Raw genomic sequence first — 16,591 nt, 5'->3', positions numbered from 1 at the left:
GAAATTGATAATGGAGTCAGGTATGTTAATAGATGTCTATTGTAAATGAAACAGAATTACGTTATCTTTTTGTTGCCCTGAATGCAGAAAAAAATGAAGACACTGTTTTTTTGGCTCATGGTTACATGCTTCTCTGTCAGCACTGAACCCAAAAAGCACTCCTTCAGCTTTTGCCAGGGGCCGGTTACAAATTTTTGGTGGCATTGGGTCCTATGACTTCTCCTCAACCTGCATTTTTGTTTCAGTAACCTGTTTACAGAAAAAACTTAATGGTTTCTTCACATTGATCATGAATGAAAAGTGGCTGTTACACTCATCAACATCAACAGCAATTAACCTAAACCAAACCATAACATACGCTTGCTGGAACCAGGAATGATGCAGTATAACAAGACCAAAATACTTCAGCTTTTTGTTTTTACTGCAATATTGTATGTTCACCATGCATGATAACAAGACAGCTTTCTCAGTGATGTTTTGCTGATTCCTTTGCTTAAAGGTGTAATAATACTCTTCCTCATAAATAACAGAATGGCTAACTTGGTCCTAGAAATTCATGAAAGGAATAGTCTTGTAACTGCCATCTGGTTGATTTAAAATGCCAAGTAAAAGCAACAAAGCACTCCAAAATGCAAAAGGTGTGTACTCACAAATCTTCCCTCTTATAAAAAGATGTTTCCAGTGATGTTTAGCTATGTGTGCTATATTGAATAATGCCAGCCTGCCATTTCAACCATATGGCATCGATTAGGGAAGTGATTGGTCCCTATGAATAGCAGAAGCACACTAATAGGTGTGTTATTAGAAAATTGACTAAGCCTACTACATTTCTGTTTGTTGTTTTCCTTCCCCATCATTTATTAGGAACTGTTGTCATCTGCCATGTGTTTGACACCTACTCTGTTGCTACTAATAGAGGTTTGGGATTTGGAAGCTACTGGAGAGCACACTAATAATAAGAGTCTGTCTAGGGGAAAGTGAAATTTTCCAGTTCTGCTGTTTAAAAAATATTGACCATTATGATTTGGGACATGCTTGTTACCTGTTTAAATGTTTGGCACACTTGTGTTGAATCACAGAGCTGTTGATTTCAGTTTTGTGAAAAGTAGTTCCCCATTGACTACAATTGCAAGCCCTCAGTTTCCAGTGGGCCTGAGAGCAGCCACTGTGGATAAGCCTGAAACAAATTTCCTTGCAAGTTTTCTCTGGGTACCTGAGAATCTTCCAGTTTTTGGGGCACATCAGTGGGCATGGATAGGCAAGGCACAGTCAAGGAGTGCTCAACCCTGTCTTCTCTGGACCCACTCCTGCTATTGTGTAAACAAGCCCAAAGGTGGGTTGTCAAAACACAGCTCCTCTCGCTTTATCTCTACTTCTGCCAAGCCACATCTTGGCATTGTTCTGGACTGCACCTAGCCATAGCCTAAATTCTCCTTGGCTCCTACAGCTCCATTTTAAAACTATGTTTGCTTTCAGATCTCACCTGCCATCATGGAGGCATGACTGCTCCAATCCCTGATGCATTGCTGCTCTACATAGACACTCCTCTGCCAAGGTGATTCCCCAGAGCCTGCTTGTTCATCATGACCTCCTCTGTATGTCCTGACTCACCAGCACAGCCCTTTACTCCACAAATGTGTTCTGTTTTGAATAATGATAATTATCAATCTTGAACACTGAAATCAAAATATTGTGAGAGGATGAGTACGTTGAGCACTGGGGGAGCTGGGAACTGTAACCTGCTCTGGAAGGAGTTTTTGGTTTATTTTGGATTATGTTTTGTTACTCTGCTGCCCTGTGTAATTTATCCTAATTTCTAACCAGCTAGTGCCTAAGGAACCACTGACCTGCTGAAAGGGCAGCACACCATCATAGGTTCAAAATATAATCCTTAGAAAGAAACTTCCTTCTATTTGCTTCTCTTTATGAACCAAACAATCACAGGGCTTGCTCTCTGCTTCTGCTTTCTCTGCTGCTTTTCCTGGTTGCATTGTACCAGCTGTGACAAACTTCCTCTTTTCTGTAAGTACAGTGCTTGTGTTGGGGCAAGCTATAACTATGCACATGCTCTATGCCAATTTAATTTTGCTAGCATGGGTCCCAAAGAGCTGAATATAGAGCCCTTCCTTTCCCATGGGACTGACCAAAGGCATGTGATGCCAAGGGGGATTCTCATACTTCTGAGGCAACAGCTCAAAAATGTTCAGCTGTTCAGTATACAGTCATGGGGTTTTCAACTATCCTTTTTATTCTATTTTCCATCTAACTCCCTTTTTGTCAGCTGAGTCAGTTTAATAGCCTCAGCCGCAGGAAGCTCTAGGACCATATCATCTGTCTCTTTCCCAGAAATGAAGAGAATTGTGTTGGCTGATAAGCCATTCCAAACAGTTGCCTAAAAGCCATTTTCCTTACCTGTCTTTTTATACTTACAGCATTTTGTTTTTGTACTTTTCTTGTTTTAGCAGTTATTGTGATTGTGGTTTGTCAGTATTTTTAACACTAAGGCCTGGGTCAAATCCAAAACTGATTAAGATTCCCTGGGATGTTCTCAGGGGATGAACTAGAGTTACAGAGGAGACACCAGAATTCAGATTGCCTCCTCCCTGGTCAGTATTTTACAGCAAGGCTTATGGAGCCATAGTCCTCCTTGCCCTCACTTCCTGGTACAATGATTCCTAAAGTCTTTTCTACACAGAGGTTCAGTTTCAACACAAGAGGAAGAGAGTAACCTCCCTGCTTCCTCACACTGCCCTAACTGCTGATCTATGTTAGAAAATGGAGCACCTGAGGGACCTGTACCTGGATTTCACATAGGTAGGAAGAGTTTATAACCACTAGGCCATTGAACAAACAGGAGAGCTGTATTTATAATGTAAGTAGTAGGTTCCATTGAATATTGTGAGACGCTCAATCCTATATATATGTTAGGTATGCCCTAAAAATGTCTATCAGATCAAGGTCCTGAAGGGATTTAGGTGGAAGAAGGCTTAGTATACAGATCTTTGTTGTGTGTGAGTGTATGACATACTGAGCTGCTCAGTGATTCTAAGCACGTACAGAAGCAAGAATTAGAGGTAATTTTAAGGTTTCAGACTTCAGTACAAATGGAATTTAGACACCTCCTTAGAAGTCAGCTGACAACAGGTTTTTAAAATCACCATTTGGGACATAAGTATTTACATTTGTTATAGGCAGGCAAGGTTCTTGAGTAGCTGTGATACCTTTTATTAGGCCAAAAGATATCACATCTACTCAAAGAACCTTGCCTGCCTATGTTCTTAGACCAACATGGCTATGACCAAAAACCCAGCTGTATTCGTTATAACTCTTGAGTTAAGGGTCTTTGGCCTAAAGTTTGATTCAATATAATAAAAAAATGTGCACTTTGTGTATATCATAGGATTAAATTCACCCTAATGGGTGAAAGAAGTGCACTGCCTCTTCCAGTAGAGCACTTTTTTCTTTTTTTTCTTTTTTTTGGGGGTGGGGGGCATTTAACATCTGCTAGCTGCATAAGTAATTCAAATAACACAGAGGAATACTGGAAACTTTTGACAATACTACACTTCTTAAATTTTAAAAAAGTAACTTGGAGACCTGACACTGAAGGTGGAGCAAAACCCTAAATGCAGAGATGAGAGAAGAATTTCTATAAGGGGGTTTGGACTTGAATCTCTGAATCTAAATTTACCTTGCAGGTTGGCCCCAGAACTGGAAAAGGCACCAGTTTTGTTAGGGTGTTGCATGGACATTACCCCAGAATAACAACAACCTCACGTGAACACATCCTATTAGATATGTAGGAACCTTACAAGATGCCAGAAACTTTTCAAGATCTTGACACCAATACATTTGGATCTGACTACCCAACTAAATCCCGGTTACCAGTATACACTACATTTGGTTCAAGGCTTTCTCATTGACCCATTGCTAATGGACATGTCCAAAAATACATTAAGAAGTAGTGAGAAGTGGAAACAGTAATGGGCTCAAATATAATTGTGGTTGAAATTGGTGTTGAGAAGCTTTTTGCTTCTCATCACCAGCTCTTAGCTAAGTAGTGAAATAGTTGTTGTCTCCTTTCAAAAATATATGTATGGTTTTACTAAAATTACCTGTGGCTTTTTAAATATAATAATTGTTGTTTTCCTAACACTGCATTTGGTTTCTCTCTTGTGCTGTTATCAAGATAGAGGAATTGTTCCTCCTTTGAAGAAGCCTAGACAAATGGATAAAGTGGGCTGAATGTCCTCAGGGGAAAACTTACTTCACTTTCAAAACATTAACAGCAGCAATCAAATGAAATGTGAGTATTTTCAGAGTACATAGCATGCCTCAGGACATTTAAGCTAATTTTTTTGAATAAAGAAACTTTTCAGTAATCTTTAAGAAGCAAAACCAAAACAAGAAATGATCTTACATATCAGCTAATTCCAGCATGTACCATCTGCAAATAAATTAGTCACAGTGAGCACACATGCTAATCGTCTTGCCTAAGTTTTAATGTGCTTTACATATTGCAGTTAGGTTACATGTTGCAGTCAACAGATGTTCTCTAATTTGTTCATGACTGTTTGGATAATGGTGTTCTGAGATGGTCCCTAAGAGGGTCTCTGTTGTTTCCTATCAGTATAACTGGCTGTGCAGGCTGAAGTGGAGAGTAGCAGAATTCCAGGAAGCTTGCTGATATCAATGTAAAATATGTTTGAAAAATCTACCAGTCTGCAGAATCTTTATAATAGGCAAATGGTACGTCCTATGGTAATAGCACAGAAGCTTCACAGAGATAGAATAAATAGTAAAACTGGAGCAGTTGTAATAGTTTAATTTTATTTGTACTGTTCATACAACTAAGGTTTGGAAAGGCGTATATTATTCATGAAGCCACATACTGGATTTTACTAGTCATTTTCCCAGAGCTCAGTTGGATTGAAAAAATTACCAACCACTTTCCATCTCAGATTCTTAATTTGCTATTCATGGTAAGAAAAATCTGATGCCTGCTTAGAATAGATGTTAGTGAGATGGACAAAAGGGCCTTTTCTCACATATTTTATTTTGGCACAGAGGATAAATATTTAAAAAATCACGCTGGTATTTCATGGAGAAAGAATGATCATATACAAAGTGAGCACATAAACTAAATCTACAAGCAAATAAATACACACCATCAGGTTATTTAGTCATTTCTCAGGTGGGTGCGACAGAGGCTAGAAATACATGTCTCCAGATGAAGTGCATCAGCTGTGCTGGGATATGTCCTGGCACCCATCCACCCATTGTTCCACCCATTAAACTTGTGGGATGGTGGGTGACATGCTACCTGCTTTCAGAGATGCACCCCCAGTGATCTCCAGAATTTTTTGCTTCCGGAGACAAATCCCAGAGATCCTGGAGGTATATGTCTGAAAACTGGGAAAGCTGGGACACTCTGGTGTGGTACACGGTCCTGTCTTTAGTTGCAAGCTTTCGGCACAAACACCCTCCATCAGGCACTGAAGAAAAGATTGTAACAGTTCTTCTGGGTAGAAATGAAAGTTCATATTTCATAGGATTTCACACAGGAGTCAATAGATGGAAAGCTCCTCTGGGCAGTCAGTTCATAGCTGGTATGGGGCCTCTCGCCTCCTGTGAGGATCTGTGATGATGCATATTACCTTGAAACAAAGGCAGGAGCAGGATCTCAAGTTTCAGGTGGTCACAGTTGCTTCCTGCTTGGGAAAATATGAAGATATCATTTTAAAAAATCAGCTAAAATTCAATTGGGTGACTGTGATAGTCTGTTAATTGTTGGTGGTTTGAGCTATAATTAATAGATAAGATTTTCTTTAGGGTTGTGTATTTGTCCCCTTTAATAAACCCTGTTATAGTATATATAGTATTGCTTGGAGTGGAAAATTTTGTTAACACCATTACGTTTTCCCCCACCCAGGATTCTGGGCAGGGGTTCCAGTCAAAATAGAAAGCTGATATAAAACTCCTAAATTTGAACCTAGCCCTTGTTCCTGCTGTTCAATGCCTGGTACAAGGGTTACAGATGAATAGCATCCTCTGTGATATAGACTTTAGAATTAATCATTTGCAAACATTGAAAGGTAGGAGGCAAATAATGAAAAAATGTAAAGGGCTAACTGCCTGAAGGGTTTCTGTGGCATCATACTTGATTCTTTAGTCTAACATTTAAATTAAATTTAGATGCAAGTTAGATTAGCATTTGAATTAAATGGACCAAGATTAACTGAGTTAGTATTCTCTTGCCATTTCCCTCACAAAAATGCAGAAAGAAACGACAGTCACAAAATGTCTTTATAAAAGACTCCTGATAAATTTAGATATCTCTGCTATTAAATGGCCTAATGTTGCTCTTACTTATTTCTTTGAAAATGCCCAGCTACTCCAATGATTCTTTTGGAAATGCTATATATTTCTGACAGTGTAATATGTTTGCAAGGTCAGGGACCAAATTGCCTCAAAAAAGACAAAGGAAGAGAGCACCCCTTTCTTTTTCTGCATGTATGGGTTGTGGTTGCCAGACAGGGTTTGAAGAGGCAGATTTTAATGGGAGAATAAATTGCAGACGCTCCTCAGCATCCTATGGAGAACATGGAGGAACTTTCTTTAAAAAAAAAAAAAAAAAAGGACGAAGAGAAGGTGGAATCTCTTTGAAGCTTGCAGTTTTATGAGAGCTTTGTCCTTGGGAGCGCTGCAGCAAAGATGACTTGAACCGCTTCAGGCTTTGCAAAATTACAACAAACATAAGGTGAGTGGTTTTATCATAAAATTGGAGTGGCCATTAAAACTTCAAAGGAAATGTGTGACCCAAGTTTTACATGTCACAGTGTGGAGTATTTATTGTAGGAAGAGTTGATTCCTTTCTGTAGTTAACAGGCTGGTATTCACGTGAGGTCATGGGCTAGATTATAGTTTTCATTGGTGGTATGACAGATTAGATGTTAATATGTTATTACTCGTGACCTTGGGAATCCATAAAACGAGATATGTGAAAGGTAGAAAAAAAAATCCTGGCTTCTTAAGGAGCGAGAGTGTATTTATAATACCTGAACATGATCTCGATACTACCAATTCTTGATTTTCATACTCAGCTCCACTAGTTAGGTGTTTTAAGAGATATATGTCTCAAGAGATGCTGGTAGTTGTAGTCCACCAGGAAGAGGAATGAGTCATGTAGGAAGCAGGTTACCACTTTAAGCCACTGGTGCAAAATGTGAGATAAGATCACCCAAAAGCCCCACACTTGAAACAAGGTTTTTAGCCACAGTGTGGGTGGCTGGTTCTAGTGACTGTTCCTCTCCAGTTGTATCGGCCTGTTTTCACTTCCTTCATTCTCTCCCTCCTTAAGCTGCTAGCTGAGTCTGCCTGATCCCTTCATCAATGCGCTTCCTGTTGGTATCTCCTCACCTCTACCTGCTGTGAAATCTCCCTCATTCTCATTCCATTGTCCTCTTGGGTGCCTTGGCCATGAAACCATACATCTCTTCTTTTCTCTTCTGTACAACTCCTCTTTTTTTTTGTTCATGGTTTTCTCCCTTGCTGACCACATGTGTTATCTATCTCCGGTTGCCCATTTTTTCCCCCAGTGCTTTCCCTCTCCTGTATGTCTTTGTTATCTCCTGTCTTGTTATCATCCACACAACCTCTCTAGCTCCCTTTACTCCCAGCATTGTTCTCTTATCAAGTCATGTCTCTCCCAGCTATGCATCTGCAATGTCCTCTCATTGCCCTTGACCAGGACATGCATGTTCTCTGCTGGTTAGGAACAGCAGGCAAATGAATGGTACCAACTGCCCCACTCTGCTGCTCTGTCTGAGAAGGATGAGAGTGGCCAGGAAAGCATTGAGGAGAGCAGTGTCAGATAAAAATAGGCTTTAGCCACTTGCTCTGTAATTCCCCAAGAAATCCTAACAAGGCAAATAACTCAAATCCATATTCATTCCTTTTTACCCCCTTATCATATTAACCACTTTTTGCCCCTTGCCCTCCTTAATCTCTTCCTCAAATCCCTCTTTGCCTACTAGTCTCCTCAAGATACAGGCAACAAGTACCAAGGAGACTGCAGATGGGCAAAACAGGCCCAGGCCCTGTACAGGCAGTGAGTGGGTCTCTTGGCAGTGGCAGGACAGAGGTGATGCCCATTGTCACCATCTGTGATCACTCAGTTCTGAACATGGGGAGGTCACACTCAGGTCTGCCCTCAAAATCATTAATAGAGGTAATATATGGGCTTCTGCCTTAGACAGTGGCACAAGTGAGATTAGCAGCAGCTATGAAATGGTCTGGGACATAACATTTGAGCCTGCTTCACATTGTGATATTCTGAGGATTAATTAAAGACTGGAGTGTCCTGGGAAGTGTGGACCCACAGTATATGCTAGAAAGAAACTGGTTCAAAGGCTGCTAGCCACATTTGTGATGTCAAAACTGTTGTGACTTTAGTATTATTTACATTACCAACAGGCTAGCAGTCTTCTGAGGAGTTGCGCAGACCAGGAAGATTATTTCTGTCTATATTTTAAAAGTTAGGTACATGTGGGCTTTATGCTAAGAGGGTTGGAAGCTGAATTATTGAGAATTATCTTTCCATAGCAGTAGTGTTCCCCTATCCTCTTGGAAATGACTCATTTAAGGAATTAAATGCTTCTTAAATGTTTGCATATCATTATTTCCCATCTTTTTGCATTTCAGCAGAGCTGGGGAATAATATTGTCTGGATGACTGTACTTACCTAAAGCTGTATTTGTAAATAATCAGGATGATTTTAGTGATATTTTTTGAGTCTAAGACACTGTTATACGCCATGTTAATACTCATCAAATACTATGTCATTAGGCTGCACTGCTTATTTTAATAACATTCACCTTAACACCTATTTAGAATCGCTAAGAAAGGTATGTGCTAGGGGTGTGCGAAGTGGGCCCTATTTGATTTGGATTTGGCCCGAATCAGGGCCAGTGATTTGATTTGTTGATTTGGATCACTGTCCCCGATTTGATTTGGCCAAATCCGAACCTGAAGATTCAGTCCTGATTCAAAGAATCAGCAAGTCGGACATGGATACAGCTAAAATGTTTTTTCTACATACCTAGAGGTACCAGTGTGGCTCGTGAACACTACGATGCTGAGGCACATGGAGTGTCCCACAGGAGTATGGGGGGGCCCTCCACATGCTCAGTGGCAAACCCAGAAGTGGACCGGAACTACTTCCGGTCCACTTCCACGTCCACTGGGGAGTCCATGTCCCCTGCGCCTCCCCTGGCTTGGTGATTGGCCGCAGGGTGACCCCAGGTACACCCTCACACCCAGGAGGCACTAGTCACTGAGCCAGGGGGACATGTGGGGTGGCCCCCAGCGTGCTTCCCTGAGGACCTGGGGCTGCTGCTGAGCGTGCTGGGGAGCCCCCCATGCTTCTGTAGGACACTCCACATGCCCCAGCATTGCAGCATTCATGAGCAGCCTGCTACCCAGAGGTACGTAGAAAAAACATTTAAAGCTGTGTCTATGTCTGAATTGCTGAATCGTTCTGAATCTCTCTGCATTGATTTGGAAGGTTCTAATTCAATTTGGAGAGGTTAAAGGGTCCTCTGATTTGCTTCAGATTTGGAAATTTGGCCACTGAATCGGGCCGAATCTCCACTGAATTGCACCAGAGACCAAAGCTTCACACAGCCCTAGTATTTATTTTCCCTGTATTAGAAAACTGAAACAGAAAGAGGTAAGGAAACCAAACTAAGCTCACAAAGCAAGTCAGTGACACTGCTAGGCTAGAACAAATGTTTTTTGACTACTAGGCAAAGTTAGCTCTTTACTGTTGGTCATGGTTTTCTATATGCTAAAATCTCTTTATATTAAATTTTGCTTAGAAAAAGTATTGAAAATTTCATTTTTAGAAACTTCTTTGTTTATGAGAATCATGAAGAATTCCATTCATTTGTTTATTTCAGCTTCTACTTGGATCTGTGAGTATGCCTCCCACTTTCTCAAAACGGGGGGAAAACCACTATTATTTAAAAATCTGCTGAAAAATACAATTTTGAAAAATGTCTGGCAGGTAACTTAATTTTTACTCACAGAAGAACTTTCCTGAAATAATTGACTTAATTGCACATTCTCATGAAATTGTATCCTATATAACAGTGCAGGGCAATACATTTGAAGTAATGATAATACGTTCTAAGCATTTAGGTCTTCATCTTGGTATTGAATAAAGCCTCTTTAATTAGCTTTCTTATCTCTTTGATTAGGGAAAGAAAATTATTAGTATGACTCTTACACTAACAGAGTACAGCTGTTATTTTTTCTTCAGCAGTGTCATCGTTGTAGATGCTCAGGGACACGGTGTTGTAAACAGCTATTAAAAGTTGCAGGACACTATGCAGATGCACCCAGGTGCTTAGTAGCAGCAGAAAAGGTACAATACAGTTATTTTCGTTCACTACACACTTTCTGGGAGTATCACCAAAGAAGCAGAAGTCTTATAGACAACAAGCTTCTTTATTATCCAGTGCTATAATATTGTCAGAACAGGTCCATCCTGTTCAGTGAATGAAGCAGGAGTCATTAAAAAAATGATATTTAATCAGCAGGATCCTGTTTTTTTCTGATAGAAAAAAATCCCCAATTTTTGGATGAAAAAAGTAACCCCAAATCTTCTTTTTTCCATGATTAAAATAAAACACCAGGAATATATACTTGTATGTAAAGTGGTGTTTCATTTTAATCATGGAAAATGTGGATTTTGGGTTACTTTTTTTAATCCAAGAATTGGGGATTTTTTTATCAGAGAAAACCAGGATCCCTGCTAATCAGGCAGTCTAGGCAAAGACTGTATCCTAATGGTATGTCTGAGGAGGCTGACTTAACTTTGTACTGGCTGTTAAAAGCCCCACTAGAGTAGAAACTCTCTAGATAAGTGAAGACAACTAGAAAGAATTAAACAGTGCATCTCTCTATAAGTAAACAATGAGTACCAGCAAAAAGGAAGAAAGGCAGAAAGGTATTTTAGTTTCCACAAAGTACACTCTAAAGTACAGAAATGGGAGGAATACTGTATTCTACATAACAATGAAACATCTGAGGATTATGTTTTAGGGAATATGAATATTCCAAGATGATGTACTGCAGAAAGTCATACAGAGCTCAAAATGGGAGTTCAGCAAAACCAGCCATGGACCTACATTGGTCCCAGCAACTAACACAAGCTGAGAATTGTCTCAGAGCTTTGACTATATAACTAACTTATAGGAAAATGTAAGAATTTCAGTGGATTACAAGAATTTTCAAGTATTACCTGATTAACCCCAGGGACAAAGAAGAAGGCAGCAGCACCTTCAGAGGCACAATAGACAAGAGTGTAGCAGTGGAATAGAATCATAGAATCACAGAAAATTAGGGTTGGAAGAGCCCTCTGGAGATCACCTAGTCTAACCCCCTGCTCAGAGCAGGACTGTCTCCAACTAGGTCATCCCAGCCAACGCTTTGTCTAGCCAGGTCTTGAAAACCTCTAAGGATGGAGCTTCCATAACCTCTCTGGGTAACCTGTTTCAGTGTTTTACTACTCTCTTAGTGAGAAAATTCTCCTAATATCTAACCTAAACTTCCCTTGCTGCAACTTGAGACTAAATCCTTGTTCTGTCATCTGCCACCATTGAGAACAGTCTGCCTCCAGATTGGACTATCAGCCTGAAAGCAAACAGGACAACATTTATTAATTTCAAGTTGGACACACAAGCCAATGCAACATAACTTAATGCAATGCCAGAAACACTTACATTAACACTTACAGAGAATCACAGGCAGTAGAAGGGAAATGGGTAAAACTCAGGGCTTATCTCCACTAAGGGAATATGTGAAATACACATAAGAGTAAATAACAGATTGGAAAAGATGCAACTTCTAATAGTACTAGGAAGAAGAGTATCCATTATTGTGTAAATAATACGTCATGCCCCTGTACTCAATGGATGTGTTTGACTGGCAGGGCAGAACACCAACACCATTAAGGAAAAATACAAGGTCATCTTCCAGGTGTAAGGAGGTTCTAAATGTATAGAATAGAGCTGGAAAGGTCCAACCATCCCAGAGTTGACACATTAGGGAAAGCTTCCCCATGAGAAAAATTGACACAACAAGGGGCACAGTAAGGCTGAGACCATTAGCAACATTCATGTCCCAATAGATAAAGGACGGTTACAATTATTCCTTGGAATGGTGAACTGTGAAAACAAATTTGTGTCTGATTGGGTGCCCAGACTAGCAACCTGGGATGATTATTATGCACTGGGCCATGGAATACAAATCTTACTAAAGAGGTTAAAAAACTGAATGAGTTAATTAAAAACATGCTCTATTATGACAAAATTGAGTTGTCAATAAATGTGCCTGTGGCAGGGAACCGATTGTGCCTGACACTTTAAGTTAGTCAGTGGAACTGAGGAAGCCCGGCAGGTGAGGCTGGTCCTTGTTAGGCAGCCTACAGGTTAAAAGGCTGCCAGGTGGAGGCAGGAGTGCCTCACGTGAGTGCAGGGCAGGAAACTGGATGATGCGGAGGGCTGCCCGCTCAGAAGGAGGGCTGCAAGCTGGTAGTTTCAGCAGCTGAGCAAAAGAGAGCAGCTCTCCTGGGATGTAGTACCATCATTCCAGAGAGATACTGCAACAACTGGAGGACAAGATAGAAATTATTGGGGATTGAGGAGATTCCAAGGGACTCTGGGAGGGTCCCCAACTTGGCTGAGGCTGAGAGTGGGTAGCCAGATGAACAGGGCCCTGGAGAAAACCTTGAGGGTCATGAGGCAGATGTAGCCAGAACCAGGGGCTGAGAGTGGGTCCAAGACAGCTCTGAAAGAGGGCCGTCTTGTACCTCTGGCCTAGAGGGCAGAGGGGTCCACCTGGAGCCTGGGGCCACCCAGACTAGGGGCCTTCAACCCTGGGGGAATCTCAGGGCTGCTTACACCTGCCCCATATAAGAGCTAGGACTGGCAGCCCAGAAAGAGCTGGGTGAGGCCCTTGGCCAGGGCAGCAGGCCACCAGATGAAAGGGAGTAGATTCTGAGATCTCTGAGGCTGGAGGCACAAGGAGAATGGTGCCAGGCCAGGTTGTGCCTGAGCACTGAGATTTAAGAGTGTAGTGGGGCTTAAGGCCCAGGAGCTGGTAGAAGGGTTGATATGGCTCGGAGGGTAGGGACCAGAGAGAGACGGCCAATGGATACAGAGGCACTTTGTATAACTCGATTGGCCTGGTTGAGGCCAGGGCACAGAGCGGGCTGAAAGGCAGTTGCCTTTTTGAAAGGGGTGGGCCAGAGCTGTGGAGGGCCAGGCACCCTGACTGGTGCAACCCAGGCCTAGATCTGATAGAGGGCTGCCAAGGTCCCAATGTACCATTGACCATGAATGAGACGCGGAGGCCAAGGCCATCCCAGCCCATATGAAGGGGGCTAGGAGAGCTGCCTGAAGGTAGAGCTGTAAGGAGCTGGGCATATGGTTGAATAGAGGCCAAGGTAAGCATGTGATAGAACTGGGGCTAGAGCAGGGAAGAGTCTCCCAGAAGGAAGAAGGCACACCCCACAGGAAAACTAGGGAGAGCTTGATAGCAGGGCAGGATGGCCTGCCAGGAAGTCCTGGGTAAGACCTGAAACTACATCTTTCTGGGGTTTGATGGTATGGTGGGACTGCCTGCGATTGCCTGTGGCAGGGAAGCCTCTGGGAAATGCCACATCTGTATCTCCCCAGTGAAAGGCATGGATAGGGTGCCAGAAAGCCTCAGCCCCACTGCCTTGTGGATACCCTGTGGAGGAGAAAGGCTAAGGGGTGTTCACCCTGACAGAAAAGCAAGAGACCCACAAAAAACATGGGGGCCAGGAGGGCTTACAGGTCCCTGGGAGTAGAGGGAGCCTGAGCAGACAGGGCCAGCTATTGCAAAAAAGCCCAAGCTGGTAGGCCAGGCTACTAGCGGTCTGAGCAGACCAGTGCCAGTCCTAAAAAAGAAGGACCTGAGCACATCGAGCCAGGCTGAAGGTATAGGATAGGCCTGAGCCAGCAGGCCAAACTAACAAGCAAGAGGATCATTCTGAGCAGAAGGGCTGGGCTATCTAGGATAAGACAGGCCTAAGCAGACAAGGTCAGGTCCTTGAGAGTGTGGAGGAGGCCTGAGCTGGGAGGCCAGGCTATCATAAGGAAGGCCTGGGCAGAGAGGGGCAGGTCCTTAAGATTGGGAAGAGGACCTGAGTAGAGAAGCCAAGCTATTTAGATGCTGCAGAGAGGCTAGGCCATGATGAAGGAAGCCTGTGTAGGGAGGCCAGGCCACTTGTGAGTGGGGAGAGCCTGAGCTTCCATGGACTGAAGATGAGTGGGAATGGCCTGTGTAAACACCATCAGGCCAAGGGAGACCGCAGGGCCTGAGTAGTGAACAGCAGGCCAGTTTGAGGAGAGGGGCTTGTATAGGTTACATCAGGTCTGTGAGACTGGAAAGGGACTTGAGGATCTGCCGGCGGGCAGCATGAGCAGAGAGGGCCTGTACAGGGCCTGGGTGGAGATTTAGAGGCCAGGATGAGGGAATAGGACTTACATAGTGCCTGAACAGATAACAGCAGGCCAACTTGAGCAGAAAGGGCCAGCACAGGGCTTGAGTAAATACTTAAAGGCCTGCATGAAGGGACAAAGCCTGCTCAGAGGCTGACTGTAAGACAACTGACCAGCAGGAATGTACAGGACCTGCACAGGGCCTGGGTGTATAACAACAAGTCATACAGGATGTGACCAAGTGATAATGGAATAGGATGAGTTAGCAGTCCAGGGAGTCATGAGCTGAAGTGACACTCACTCAGATAGTACACTGAAGTGGACCAGTACCAGACAGGTCATCTGCGAGGCATGGGACAATGTGTAGGAGAGGTCAGAGCCATCATGGCCTATAAGGCCAAGGCCACTGAGACAGCATGCACTATGAATGGCGTGTGCCCACAGCAGCTAGGGGGGGAAGGCTGCGCTGGTGTTGGCAGGAGTGCAGTGGTGGTAGCAGGAAGCCAGCGGTAGTAAGCTGGGAGCTCCTGCAGATGCCGCTGGCACTGTCAGTGGCGAGGGTGTGGGGTAGCAAGCACTGACCGGGGTTGGTGACCACCCTCAGACGCCACCAGCAGCACTGGAGGTGACCAATGGTGATTGTGGCCTGCCTGCAGATGCCATTGGCTGTGTCAGCGATGGGGTGGCAAGCAGTGACTGCCCGCATCTTTTTGCAGGGGATGCACCACCATGCTCAGGGGGTGCACATGCACCCACGTGCATCCCCTATGTGTCACCCCTAGCATGCATGGCAAAGATCATGGTAGCCTCCTGCAATCCAAATATATAATATCACAACAAAGGCATGGCGGGCAGTTAACCCAAACAGGGGGGCACTAATTTTTTTTGTGGTGGCTACCTGGACCCCCGCGTTACAGTGTCCAAGGCAGGTATTGGAATACTCCTTTATACACAAACAGCAGTAAGCCAATACCAGAGACCAGTAGTTTATGTCACAGGGGGCATGTCTACATGAGACACTTTATGCCTGTTGGACTAATTCTTCTGTGTATTAGCGCAGCTAGCAAAAACCATGTGAATGCGCTAACATGCAGTACATTGGTCCAATGAGCATGAAACATCACCAAAAAAAGTGTTTTCCGCTAGTGCACAGTAGCAGCAATTATGGTGCATTTAGTACCTGGTATTAAAGGGTGCTTACACAGATGTAATGAGTCAGCCTGATTAATTGAGTCTGCTGGAGCATATAAATTGATGCGCTCTGACAGCTTTGCGCATTGCATGTTTCAGTGGCGCAGCATGTGTCACCACTGAGAAAATGGCAACAGTGTGCTTTGAACTAAAACACATTCCGTGTGCTTTAGTTCAAAGTATATTGCCTGCATTTTCTCAGTGCTGATGTGCCACTGATACACCTGCTCCCGGTGGTTCATCAGGAGCATGTGTAAAAATGCCCACAGGTACTAACTTAATTCATTGTAATTATGGTGCATTAATGAATGTGTATACACACCCAAGCAATGACAGGACTAAATGTTAATATATTTAAATAAGGAAAGAGGCCTAAGCCAATCAGTGTAAATATTTTCATATCTTTATTCAGGGGAGCTTTGTGTTAGCTGAAACAAACCATGTGTGACTTACTGCCATTGTCAAAAGGGGCTGTGTCGTTGGCTAGGGACAGAAGTTGCACATAGATCTTAAGTGATCAGAAACTGGTGTACACCTGGAACAGAACAGAAGTTCAGTGTGCATAAACTACTTTCAAAATGGTCTAAACCAATTTAAGATGAACCTGGATGGATGTAATGTCAGACTTAACTGATTTATGTCAAACCAGTTTGTGGAACTTCTGTTCCAAATCCCCTGCCAATTCAAGTTAACTCACAGTCCCCCAGCATCCCAGGATGCTTTGCAGCTCTGGGCTATGCTGTGTGCTCCAGTGGAGCAGGGCTGACTTGCCCTCCCTGCTCTCACAGAACAGAGGCAGTAAAGCTCCCTAGACTGTGCCTGTGCCTGTCAGCCCTGCAGGACGGGAGAAAGGGGAATGGACCTCAGGT

This window comes from Crocodylus porosus, unplaced genomic scaffold, assembly GCF_001723895.1.
Source record: "Crocodylus porosus isolate Cpor-Errol unplaced genomic scaffold, CroPor_comp1, whole genome shotgun sequence".
NCBI classification, from domain to species: domain Eukaryota; kingdom Metazoa; phylum Chordata; order Crocodylia; family Crocodylidae; genus Crocodylus; species Crocodylus porosus.
The sequence above is the reverse complement of the archived record's forward strand: the minus strand, read 5'-3'. Positions refer to the sequence as shown.